The sequence below is a fragment of the Coffea arabica genome, chromosome 11c (assembly GCF_036785885.1).
Source record: "Coffea arabica cultivar ET-39 chromosome 11c, Coffea Arabica ET-39 HiFi, whole genome shotgun sequence".
NCBI classification, from domain to species: domain Eukaryota; kingdom Viridiplantae; phylum Streptophyta; class Magnoliopsida; order Gentianales; family Rubiaceae; genus Coffea; species Coffea arabica.
In genome coordinates, this window is record NC_092330.1 from 27,681,458 (window position 1) to 27,693,917 (window position 12,460).

The window sequence follows — 12,460 nt, forward strand, 5'->3', positions numbered from 1 at the left end:
TCTACCGGATGTTTCTTTGGAAGGCCTTTACCGTGTGCGGCGGCCTTTGCTGCTTTGCTAATTTTAAGGTCACTTCTATTTTTGCCTAGAGAAAATAATTCTTTTGATTGCTAGGGTGGCTAATTGAACCTTTTCTCAAATTGCTTATTTGATGAAATTGGCATTATTAAATTGTTTAGCAAATACAGAAAGAAAAAAAAACATAGCAGGGAATCTCACGGGCCTCAAAACAATCCCAGACAATGTCTATATTTTTAGACTGCGCACTCTTAAGCATTTTCTGAATAAGAGTTTCAAATTCTATCCATATCCTTGGATGTTTTTTCCTTGGAGATCAATGAATTAATGCTTATCAACCAACCATTGAATTCACAATTTGGTATACGCAAATTCAAGCTTGGATCGCACTATTTAATGCAATATTAAGCAAGAAAATGTTGGCACCATCTTCTACCAAAAACAAATTCAAAAAAAATTCAAGAATATCAGTTGAAGAAAAGGAGGTTAACCATCCATCAGAAATGCCTAATAAAAAATGGCACCTTTCAAAAAATCAACATTCTAGCTTGCTATGACTTAGCAAACAATCCGTGATTTAAAGTCCAGAAGGGAAAAGTACCAAGAAAAAACGATAGCACAGTGACCAGTAACACAACAGCCTAACACAAATTAACTAAGGAACCATGAATAGACATAGAAACAGATCTCACAATTATCAGTGCTTCAATCTGAATCTAGTACCAATAATAATTGGATTGGACTCAACAGACCCCATAGCATCTACTTTGGTTCATCCCACTTCAGTCTCAAAAATCACGGAACAATGTCAGCAGAACAGGCTTCTTACTATAGCAACAAACGTAAACAAGAAGGTGTTAGCAATCTCAAAATATTACAGGAGCCAACAAAAGCAACACAGGGAAATCACCTTTGATCAACAGCATAATCTCTAGCAATAACAGGAACACCATCTAAAAGCGCCTTTCTCACTGGTAAAGCATATAAAACAACTCCCATCATATCTATTACAAATCAGTCAACCAAAGACGAGATAGTATGTCACAATATCAGCTCAGAAATAAAATGACTACTCGTATTAAAAAAGGGAAAAGAAAGGAAACCGGTGACTCAATTATAGAGGCACGACCATCAACTAAATGTTGGAAAAGATGTAAAAGGGCCAATATCAAGATTAGGCAGAAGGATCAGTTCATCAAGCTTACTAAAACATACTAATTACAAAATAAAAGCAACCAAAGCAGAAGGATTAAAGTGCAAAAAAAAAACTACTTTTAGTTATAGAATAAAAGTGCAAAATTAAAGCTGAAGGTATTCAGAAGTCAGAACCAGTGCTCGATGAGCGAACTAAAATTTGCATACTGTTAGGCTGTTCCATACTTCACTTCTATGACAGCTTATCATGTAAGCAATAAAATTAAACTTATGTACAAGATTAAGGCACTCAGAACCAGTACTGTGATTGAACTAAAATGTGGCATGACAGATTATAAAACTCAAAACTTCTGACTATAATTTTCTTCTTGTTTAAGGTTGTTATAATTAAAAGGTTCAATCAATAACCCAGTCCATCTATAGAATGCGGTTTACTCATGCACATGCCAAGCAAAACTCGCACCGTCAGAGAAGAATTCATAAAAAAATTAGTCCAAAAATTAAACATTCTATTGGTAACCCTTTCCATCTACAGAATGTCATTCAATCATACATTAGAAATATGCAAGCAAAACTCAAACCTTCAGAGAAGAGAAATTCATAATCCAAAAAATTAAACTATAATACCTTCATGTATTATGTATTGCAGGTTGCTACCTCTAGCTTTATTTTCATTGTCTTAGTTGCAAAGCTTAGAATCAAGTAGCTATAAGCTAGGCAGCTAGCCGGCCATTTAAAAGTATCTACCAAAGACATGCATAAAGTCATTTCACTATAATACACCAGGAAAGAAAGAAGTTCAGCATTTTAAAACAGTTATAAAATAAAGTCATGATCACAAAAGACTTACTGGTTTCACTTCCCATTCCAAGCAACGTGCACAGCCAAAAATTTGATGACAACCGGTACAATATACAAGAGTGCAGCCTAGCTAAACAACCATTAAAAGGATCAAAGAAATGAGAAGTATGGACCCTCCTCACTGGAACAAATTTACACTTCTCAAATGTATCTATCTACTTTCAAAGATAAGGACATGCATAAAACACCTACCTGTGCAGCTTGAAACCAGTTCATGACGATTATTGTCAGGATCAAACCAACAGAGTATCCTACAAAAGCACTCTTGCAATATTGGTTCTGCTACCCCTGAAAAACATCAAAGTGCAATGCCAGTGCCACAAAAAGCCCTGAGATATATAAATTACAGATGCAGATTTTACTTAGCACGCTTCCGAGTATTTCTTCATACAATTTAAAATCATGTACATATCACAAGGGATCACCAACAAACCAAATAAGAAGCTTAGAGATGAAAACAAAAAGCTTCACAATTATCTTAGATTATAAAAAATGCAATGCTGTAGAGAGGGTTGGATTCAAAATGACGAATCTCATCACCAGATACATGTGCTACTTATAAGCAGTCGAGGATGAAAAACAGTCAAACATCAAATTCAAAAACTCAGCCATGGACTCCCAACAGAGAAGCCAAAATGAGGATGGCAAACTGACAACAACTATTAGAACAATTAGAATATAAGCTATGCCAAGAAATACTGTATCCCTAAGACCCAGCATTGAAAATGGACGTGCAGAGTCAGCCGTTGCGAACAAAAGCTGTAGAAAGTATATATTGTTACTCTTGGTGGCAAACTATGACAGACAGAATCCAAGAACAAGAATTTTTAAAAGATATACAGAACACAAGATGACACTTTTCTTGATAGGAGCATCAAAAGATTTAGCAACACTAACCATTTATGGGGTAAAAAAGACCCAGAAAATGTCATATACAAAAAGTTCAACCTGCAAATTTAAAACATGTAAATTGCATCATAGTAAACGAATGGTAGGATAGTGCAATCTAGGAGATGCATCAATTAGAGCGGGAATACTGATAAAACCGCATAAATATGTCCATTTGTATCTATCAAAGCATACTGACAACGCGTTGATACACAATAATAATTTTTTTGGCATACACAGCCTTGGTCGTCACCTTTCAATTTATCTTATCGCATTATCTTAAGCCATTTCTTTTACTTTTTTGTTTCTAATATGGTATAGAATATTCATTAAAATAGGAAAATAAATTATAGGAGACACGATAAACCAGCTAATAGGGCCTAAATGAAATATGGTGGGCTTGATCGACCCAGTAAAGAATAGTCTATAGGATGAAAAAGAAAGACTACACAAAAAAATCATAAAAAGCTTCCATCAGAAAACACATGCAAATATATAAAAATACTGTAAATATACCAAAATGGGCAAAAAACAGAAGTCAGAATGACCTATCCAAATATAATAAAGAGAAGAGAAGATGAATATGTCAAAAGCCTAGAAATAATTGAACAATCTTGAGATCTGGTAATGTAACTAACCAGAAGAATCACGCCGATTGCTAGGGATTAATGGAAATCTTGGATTCGGGAGTTGAGAGGCGAGTAGCTAAAAATGGAGAAAAAGACATAAAAGAAGAAAAGAAAGCGAAAACATCAAAAGTTTTGAAGTGGTGGCCTAGGAGAAGCAAATGATCAAGTTATTTGTTCCGTGGAGAGAAGAATAGAAAGCAGAGGAAGCAGAGGCGGCTGCGGAGAGAATAGGAAGCAGAGAGGAAACCCTAAGTTGAAAAGCCAGGAGAGGAAAAACAGGAGAGAAGAAGCGGCGGCGGAGAGGTTTTGGAAAGGAAAACCAGGAGAGAAATGTGTTTTGTGTAGATAACCCTAAGCCGACAACCCGCGCATCGCGCGAAAAAAAAAAACAAAATACTGAAGACATGGTCGATGCTGGAGCACTGAGGTCTGAGAAGAACCAATTTAGATAACTCACGTGAGCAGCACGTGATGACGACGAAAAGTGAACAGTAACCCTCTTTGGTGCGTTGTATGTTATGTTGAAAAAGCATGCCAGGAAACAAACCCATCCGTGGAATGTTGGTAACATCACTTTGTTTCCTAAAAGGCTTGTTGGTAACCTACTAGCTGAAATAAGGACTTCAAGCTAATAGCCATCACCATTCTTGACAATGATAATTAATGGGTATAAATAAAGATATTAAACATAAATCATGTTTAAAGATGCATCATACCACAGAAACAATCTTGCATTCTCAGAAGTTATCAGGCTTCCCATTTTCAGAATCTCTAAATAGTATGAAGTAGAACAGCAAAAAGGCAAGCTCTGAATTAACAATTCAATAGCTCAGAAACTACATTTGCAGCACCTATCATAACTTAAAACTGAAAACAACCCAACCTTTTGGAGGAATAGCACTTCATCATTCTTGAAAGATCTCATATTAGAAAAACTGCACTTAAAGAGGTGTCCTGGGCTAGCAACGTAAGGGAAAGTGTTAAGAAGAAAGGGCTGTGATGCTTCCCGAAGGAAAGTAAATCTTGTTTACAAACCCAGTTGAAGGAGATTCATATGTATGAGCATCTTGCAATTCTGCCATTATCCACCATACGTCTCCAGCTCCATGATAAGGACCTGCAACAAGAACAATCATTGTTCCAGGAAGTAAAATGACATTATATCAGAAAAAAAAGGAAGAGTGAACAGAAATAATTGTAAGCAATCAACTAAAGAACGTTGTCCTCATTGAGAAATATCAACGAACAACTATGTTGCATAGTCCCTCAAATTGGGATGTTACAATAACAAAAAAACGAAAAGAAATTTGAATTGCATTGAACATCAAAACAATCTAGACTAAGCTAGCTGATGAACAGTGAACTGAACAACAACAATCCGATTACTCAAAAAGGGTTCAAATTTTACTAAAATTAGTATACTTGTGTAGTCAATTCGCACATGAATTGCACGAACCAATACAAACTTATTAAAAAAAACCTAGAAATAAAAATGTGACAGCCCCACCTCTCCCTAAGGCGAACCAAAGGGTTTAGCGGACCGCCTGCCTAACTCTCGCCAGGACTACGGAGTCGAATCACACAAATCCTATATTACGCGCGATAGGACCCAAAAACAAATTTGAACAATTGAAGACCGCCAAGCTTCGAAATAACTTCCCAAAATCACATGAGGAAAACACTTTCATATATACATGTTGATAGGTTTACAAATCAAATGGAACCCTTGAAATGAAATACATTTAGAGTTTGCCCACTCTCGAGGAGCTATACAAAAGAACCAAAGAGTATCTAACTAGCTCAACTCGCGTCTCAAAATCATGATTTCCAAAAGGGGTTCCTGTAAGGAAAACAAAGATAACGAGGAGGGGGTGAGCTTACGCTCAATGAGGTATCAAACATGTAGCAGTAAAATCATGGCATTTCACGTTATACAAATCAGGTACACATGCCCGCTATAAAGTAAAACAATTAAACACAAGGACTCAAATAGGAAGGATACAAGTGGCTCTCAGGAGCCAGTTTTCCAGTGCAATACTTGATCCAAGCCGGTTGACTCTCCGTCAACATATATAAAACCAACGCGTCCGTAGACCCCACTTTACGCCAAATTCCATCCACCAAACACCCCTTATCGGGCCCGAACACCTCAACGGAAACAAAAATAGTAATACTCGAGTATACCGGAATCAAGAGTCTCAATACCCAAAGATTCCTAGAATCAGACTACCGTGGTTCGTTATCTAATCGATCAGGCCCTTGCCGGCTCGACTCGAGTAACTAGCCACAGGTTATGAGCTCAAAGGTCACAGAAAGGTCGTTGGATACAATTCTCCAAACGACGTCCGAACAGACTCAGATACAGATATCAGATTCAAGTATACACAATAACTAGGTATACGGACAGACAAAAGAACGAGTGTGATAAAGTACACCCTCGTCTCAAACGGAATAAATAGATAATACAATCAATCAAATCATAGAGTGCATGTACGGAAACCAAGTTAAGCAACAAATAAGAGGAGTGGTACACTCACCGGTTCAAGTACAGATACTTCAAAAAGTTTTCACTTCACTCTGGCTTCAATCGCCAAGAAACCCTAAAATCATTAAAGTAAAACAATTAAAGATTTCACATCCAGAATCGAGTAAACAGAATGCACAAGTGAGGCTCGACTACAGGTCGTACGCCTTTCCAGGTTAGGTACTAGTACAAAAGAATAAAATATGACTTTTGAGCAAAAAAACGATAACAGTTGGTCCTAGGGTTACAAACAACTCCCAAAATCCATCATTTTCCCTAAGACTAACTCAACTTGAAAGAATCGCGTAGCCCTAAAATTTTGGGCAGCATGCCCTCTGTATTTACCTATTTTCCAGTCATTTATGGCTTCATTGTTTTCCTCAATCAATCCCAAAATCAGACACACACCACCACCAAAATAAGCCCGATAGAACGTATAAGTGTATAGCCAAGCGAGGGACATGTGCGGAAATGAAGTTTACGTTCAAAAACAAAAGACAGTTTTGATGTTATTAAGCGGCGGAAAGGTCGTAACTAGAGCTACACTTATCAGATTGGGGTGCAAGTTATACCCTTTCGAAGCTAAGACAAAGAGTTAAAACTTTGATGAAGAACACTCAGTCCAATTTGTAGTGTATCTAAGTCAAAATTGCCATTCACAGAACCAGAATCTCACATTCGGGCTGGTTAACCGCTTTATGCGTAGACGAAAATAACTCAGGCTACCGAAGTTGAAACGAGGTGATTCTAGAGGCGTTGGAAAGATAAGACATATACCTACATTTCTTATGAAGACCTCCAAGGCCAAATCATGCATTTTCATGGTCAAAAAAGGAAAACTCTACGAAAATAGAAATCTGGGGGCAAAACAGGTTTCATGGACAGTCAAGGGTATTTCGGTCATTTCCCATGCTACAGAGATTGGATTGAGCTGAAAATTTGCAGGAAAATATTTTATACCCTTGGCTACAACTTTCATGTTTTGGCCAAAATCTAATTCGGTAAGGATCAGGGTGAAAGGTCACGGTCAAATTAGGTAAAAAGGCAACCCTGTTCACTGAACCCCTACCTAGACCAGTCTGGGTATTTCCGACTTTTCACAAGCTACCGTGCTCCGATATGGGCTGAAATTTTACAAAAAACTATAAAACATCATTCTCTACAACTTTTATGTTTTAACTTAAGGCTAATTCGGCCTCTAACTAGGTGTAATAGTACCGGGCAGAATGAAGGAGATGAAACCCTAACTTTCCAAATTTCCTTCCAAAACAGAAATTTTCTGCAATTAACTACACTTTCCGCCTTCTAGCTTCCTTCAATATCATTTCCAACCATCACACATGGCCACACAACATTAATCATATGAAAATAGAAAAATCATGAATAAATAGAAAATGTCATCAATCTCAACCAAAATCATGAAATAACACCAAATATCATCCCTTAGGCTACCACAAGTCATGAATTAAATATCATTAGATGGAGGAGAGGGGTTCCTTCACTACTCACCTTAGCAATACAAGAGAGGGAGCAACTAATCACCTTAGCCTTCCAAACAACTCCACTAAACACCTCACAATCACTAAGTGAAGGGGTTTTATGAAACAAATGCAAGATCAAATGGTTGTTTTGGTAGATTTGAGCAAGAGTAGAGTTAGGAATTTGGAGAGTTTTCTTTTCTTTCTTCCTTGGAGAGAGCCGGCTTCAAGCTTGGAAATTTGAGGGATTTTTGGGTCAAATTTTGATTTATTTAGTAAAAGAGTGAATAGTGGTCAAAAAGTAAAACTTTCTCTCCAAGTGACACTTGTCACTTCATTAAATGCATAGCTATCTCTTTGTTCCTCTCACACCAATCCATTTAGTAACCTCTACTTATCTCATAACACCCGGTAAAATAAACCCAATATCCAAAACTTAACCCAATTGATCGAATTTTTCCGAACTTTCCGCACTAGCGGGTCCCACGTCCGGTATACGCTCTTAATTTCTCAAAAATTATCCGATACTAGAAAGATCCTCTAAAAACTATATTTACTCATAAAACTTATCTAGAAAATTTTTCTAATAAAGCAGAAAGCATGCAAGTAAATAGGATAAAACCTAGAAAATAAGAAAATTACGGGTCCTCACACTCTCTCCCCCTTAACGAAATTTCGTCCTCGAAATTTTCTCATCATTGGGATCTGTCAAAATCCAAGGTAACCAATAGATCGTACCTTCTACGTTTTCAGATGAGTCAAGGACCTGATGATGCTCCAGAGAATATACTCGAGCCGGTACTTTCGCTCCAGTCCCTTCTCCTTTCGACTGTCCATGGTTGGTCTTGGCTGGTTGCTGAGAGTTGGTCTTGGTTGGTGGTGAAGTCCCTCTCCCTTCACGCAGTCGAGCTGGACAGTTAGCAATTCGATGTTCGGCGCTACCACAGCGCAGGCATTTTCCTTCTTTCTTCCAACAATTTGCCTCCGTGTGATTTGGCCCTCTGCAATATCCACAGGGACCACGAGTAGCAGAGACCGATCCTCCGGGTGAGACACCACTGGCCACCCCCGGTTGTCGTACTCCCCCATTTCCTTTTCCACTCTTAGGGGGTGTGCTCTTATCTTCCTGTTCCAAGCTGCTCCCAGGAAAGCCCCCTTTTTTTTGGCTTGGAAGTTTCTAACTTGTAACCTCGCAGTTTCAACTCGCTGCGCCTTCTCCACCGCATCACTAAAGGCATTAAGTTGGGCTACCGCCAAATCCTTCTGAATTTCAACATTTAATCCTTGGATGAATCGCCTTATCCGTCTTTGTTCGGTTATAATCAGTTCGGGCGCAAACTTAGACAACCAAGTGAATTGACTCTCATACTTGGCTACAGTTTGGGTTCCTTGGCGAAACCGAATAAATTCATCTTCCTTCTTTTCTTGGATTAGAGGAGGGAAAAACTTGGCATTAAATTCTCTCATAAAGTTCGCCCACGTTCTCGGGGTTTGTTCTCTTTCCCATTTCATTCGAATGATATTCCACCAGGAACGGGCGGCTCCCTCTAGTTGAAAGACAGCAAATGTCACCTGTCTCTCCTCAGTGTAGTGTAATGCAGCAAAAATATCGATCATTTTCTCCAGCCACCTCTCAGCCACGTCAGGATCAGGGCCTCCGAGAAATTTGGGTGGGGAGAACTTTTGAAATCTCTCAAGGGCTCTATCCTCGCCCTCTATATGATTACCAGGGTTTCCAGGTTGAGGATTGGGGTTTTGGCCCTGGTGTTCCACTATGTGGGCTAGCAGATCGGTCATGCGCTGAATAGCAGCGGCTACTTGGGCATTTGGGTCGGCCCTAGGTTTAGGTATTGGTTCCCGATAACCCTCTTCATTCGTGGGTTGCTCACGCCCGCGCCCACGACCTCTTCCACTACGAGAACCCTCCATTGGTCTATCCAATTTAGGGTCGAATCGTGAATATAACATTAAATAAACAAGTAACTAGAGGTACACACAGATCAAAAGCATAGATACATCACACAACGTTATCAAACAAATCACACGGTAGCAGTCAATAAACTACAAATAAGGAAAGCTAGGAAGGTAGCGGGGTCATCCAAAAGGTACTATAGATAAACAAGGCCAAAAGTACAACAATAACGCGCGATAAGCTATCCTCTCTAGGGCTCCGTCCATAATCTACAGGAATAACACAATTTATATCTTAATCAAGGTTAGCCATGCTTACTTACACCCGAACAAACTACACAAAGTTCCATAGAATCACATTCCTAGGTTGCCCAAGTCGCTCCTAACCTAGGCTCTCATTTATTTAATAGCCGGGCACAAGAATCACAAATAAGATACTTCACAACTCGAGCTGGCCGGTCCCAAGAGTAAACCATCCATATTAAAGATTCCTACCCAACCTACATATCTATTTTCCTCAAGTTCCATGCTAAAGATGTTTACACTTACCAGTTCATAACTTATACTCTAGAAAAGCACTTAATCCTTTAAACACATTCACAGAATCAGGACCATAACACCACTTGGCCCCAAGCTCACTCCGCGCAGAGACCACGCGAAGCAGCTCTGATACCACCTGTGACAGCCCCACCTCTCCCTAAGGCGAACCAAAGGGTTTAGCGGACCGCCTGCCTAGCTCTCGCCAGGACTACGGAGTCGAATCACACAAATCCTATATTACGCGCGATAGGACCCAAAAACAAATTTGAACAATTGAAGACCGCCAAGCTTCGAAGTAACTTCCCAAAATCACATGAGAAAAACACTCTCATATATACATGTTGATAGGTTTACAAATCAAATGGAACCCTTGAAACGAAATACATTTAGAGTTTGCCCACTCTCGAGGAGCTATGCAAAAGAACCAAAGAGTATCTAACTAGTTCAACTCGCGTCTCAAAATCATGATTTCCAAAAGGGGTTCCTGTAAGGAAAACAAAGATAACGAGGAGAGGGTGAGCTTACGCTCAATGAGATACCAAACATGTAGCAGTAAAATCATGGCATTTCACGTTATACAAATCAGGTACACATGCCCGCTATAAAGTAAAACAATTAAACACAAGGACTCAGGAGCCAGTTTTCCAGTGCAATACTTGATCCAAGCCGGTTGATTCTCCGTCAGCATATATAGAACCAACGCGTCCGTAGACCCCACTTTACGCCAAATTCCGTCCACCAAACACCCCTTACCGGGCCCGAACACCTCAACGGAAACAGAAATGGTAATACTCGAGTATATCGGAATCAAGAGTCTCAATACCCAAAGATTCCTAGAATCAGACTATCGTGGTTCGTTATCTAATCGACCAGGCTGTAAGGCCCAAAACAACCAATGCAAAAATCATAAACGAAACAATAAGTAAATAAAAAGGAAAGGATTGCAAACCAATTAACTACCCAACTCCTCTTGAGCTTGTAGATTAATTGAAACAAGCTACTTCAAGTTGATGAATTACAATCACTCTTGTGTACAAAGGAAGGTTCACCTCCTCCTTGCCCCAAGCAGCACTCGGTCAAGCCAGGACGTTTTACTATCCCTCAGGACAACCCTCACAGAGCTACACTCATGAAAGATTCACTCACAAGTGAAAAGCTTACAATGAATCTCACACCACTAAGACTACAAATATTCTTTTTTAGAGTATTTTCTCACTAAAATCTCTCTAGATCTTTTGTATCTTCAGTGTGCCAAAGTTGTTTTAAGTGTCTGACCAACCACTATTTATATAGGACCAAGAAAGTGCCTCATTAATGCTTCCAACGGATAGAAAGTAGCTGAACAGTCAACTAGCCGTTGGCAGTGTCGGACGTCCGATAGCTCTGTTTTATGCGTCCGACAGCAGGCAGAGAGTTTAAGACTTTTTCTTCAATTCTTTAGGACGTCCGATAGGCTAGTTTTCTGCGTCCGAAGATACTCAATGGTTGTCGGACGTCCGATGCAGTCTTTTTGAGCGTCCGACAGTTTCAGCATACTTTGTCTTCTTCCAATTGCACTTGTTCATGGAATCAAATAATTTCATAACTGAAAATATATCTTGAAGAAATATTAGTATCATCCATTTGTTTTGTAAACATCAAAAGATAGGGATCAAGATCAACAATCTCCCCTTTTTTGATGATGACAAAACAATGGATGGAAAGAAACAAAAATAAGTATAAGCTCCCCCTCAATCATTGCAACCAAAACTTTTAAGAGCCAAACTCATAATCTCAGAATAACTCCCCCTTACACATTGCATTTTGATGATGACAAAACAATGGATGGAAAGAAACAAAAATAAGTATAAGCTCCCCCTCAATCATTGCAACCAAAACTTTTAAGAGCCAAACTCATAATCTCAGAATAACTCCCCCTTACACATTGTATCCATTTCTCCCCCTTTTTGTCATCATAAGAGTAAAATCAACTGCTATAATCCAGCAACAATAACAGAGAATTCAATATTCCAAGAAAAAAATAGAGAAATGACAGCAATCACAGCAAATCATCATGAGATCAGCATTATTCTTTTATCTCTCTTTTTGACATCATATAGATTCAGTAGTATTCAAAGATATCAGCGAAAACTCAGATAAAAGTATCAAAAGAAAAAATATTCTGAACAAGAATCACTGCAATGATTAGACAAAACCTCCTACTTGTTAAAATTAGCATCATGTCTAACTATCCACATGCATTTCATGCCTTTTTTTATATTCTTTCTCACATAGCAATCACTTTTCTTGTGACCTTTTTGACAACAGAAATTACACATAATCAGGGAATTATTCATATGAACAGGTTTAATAAATCTTACTTGTCTTCTCCTATGGAAAGCAAACTCATTTGCAGCAGAATTTATCTTAAAATGAGGTTTTGATTTATTACTTTGAAAACAGTCCTGTTTTTTATG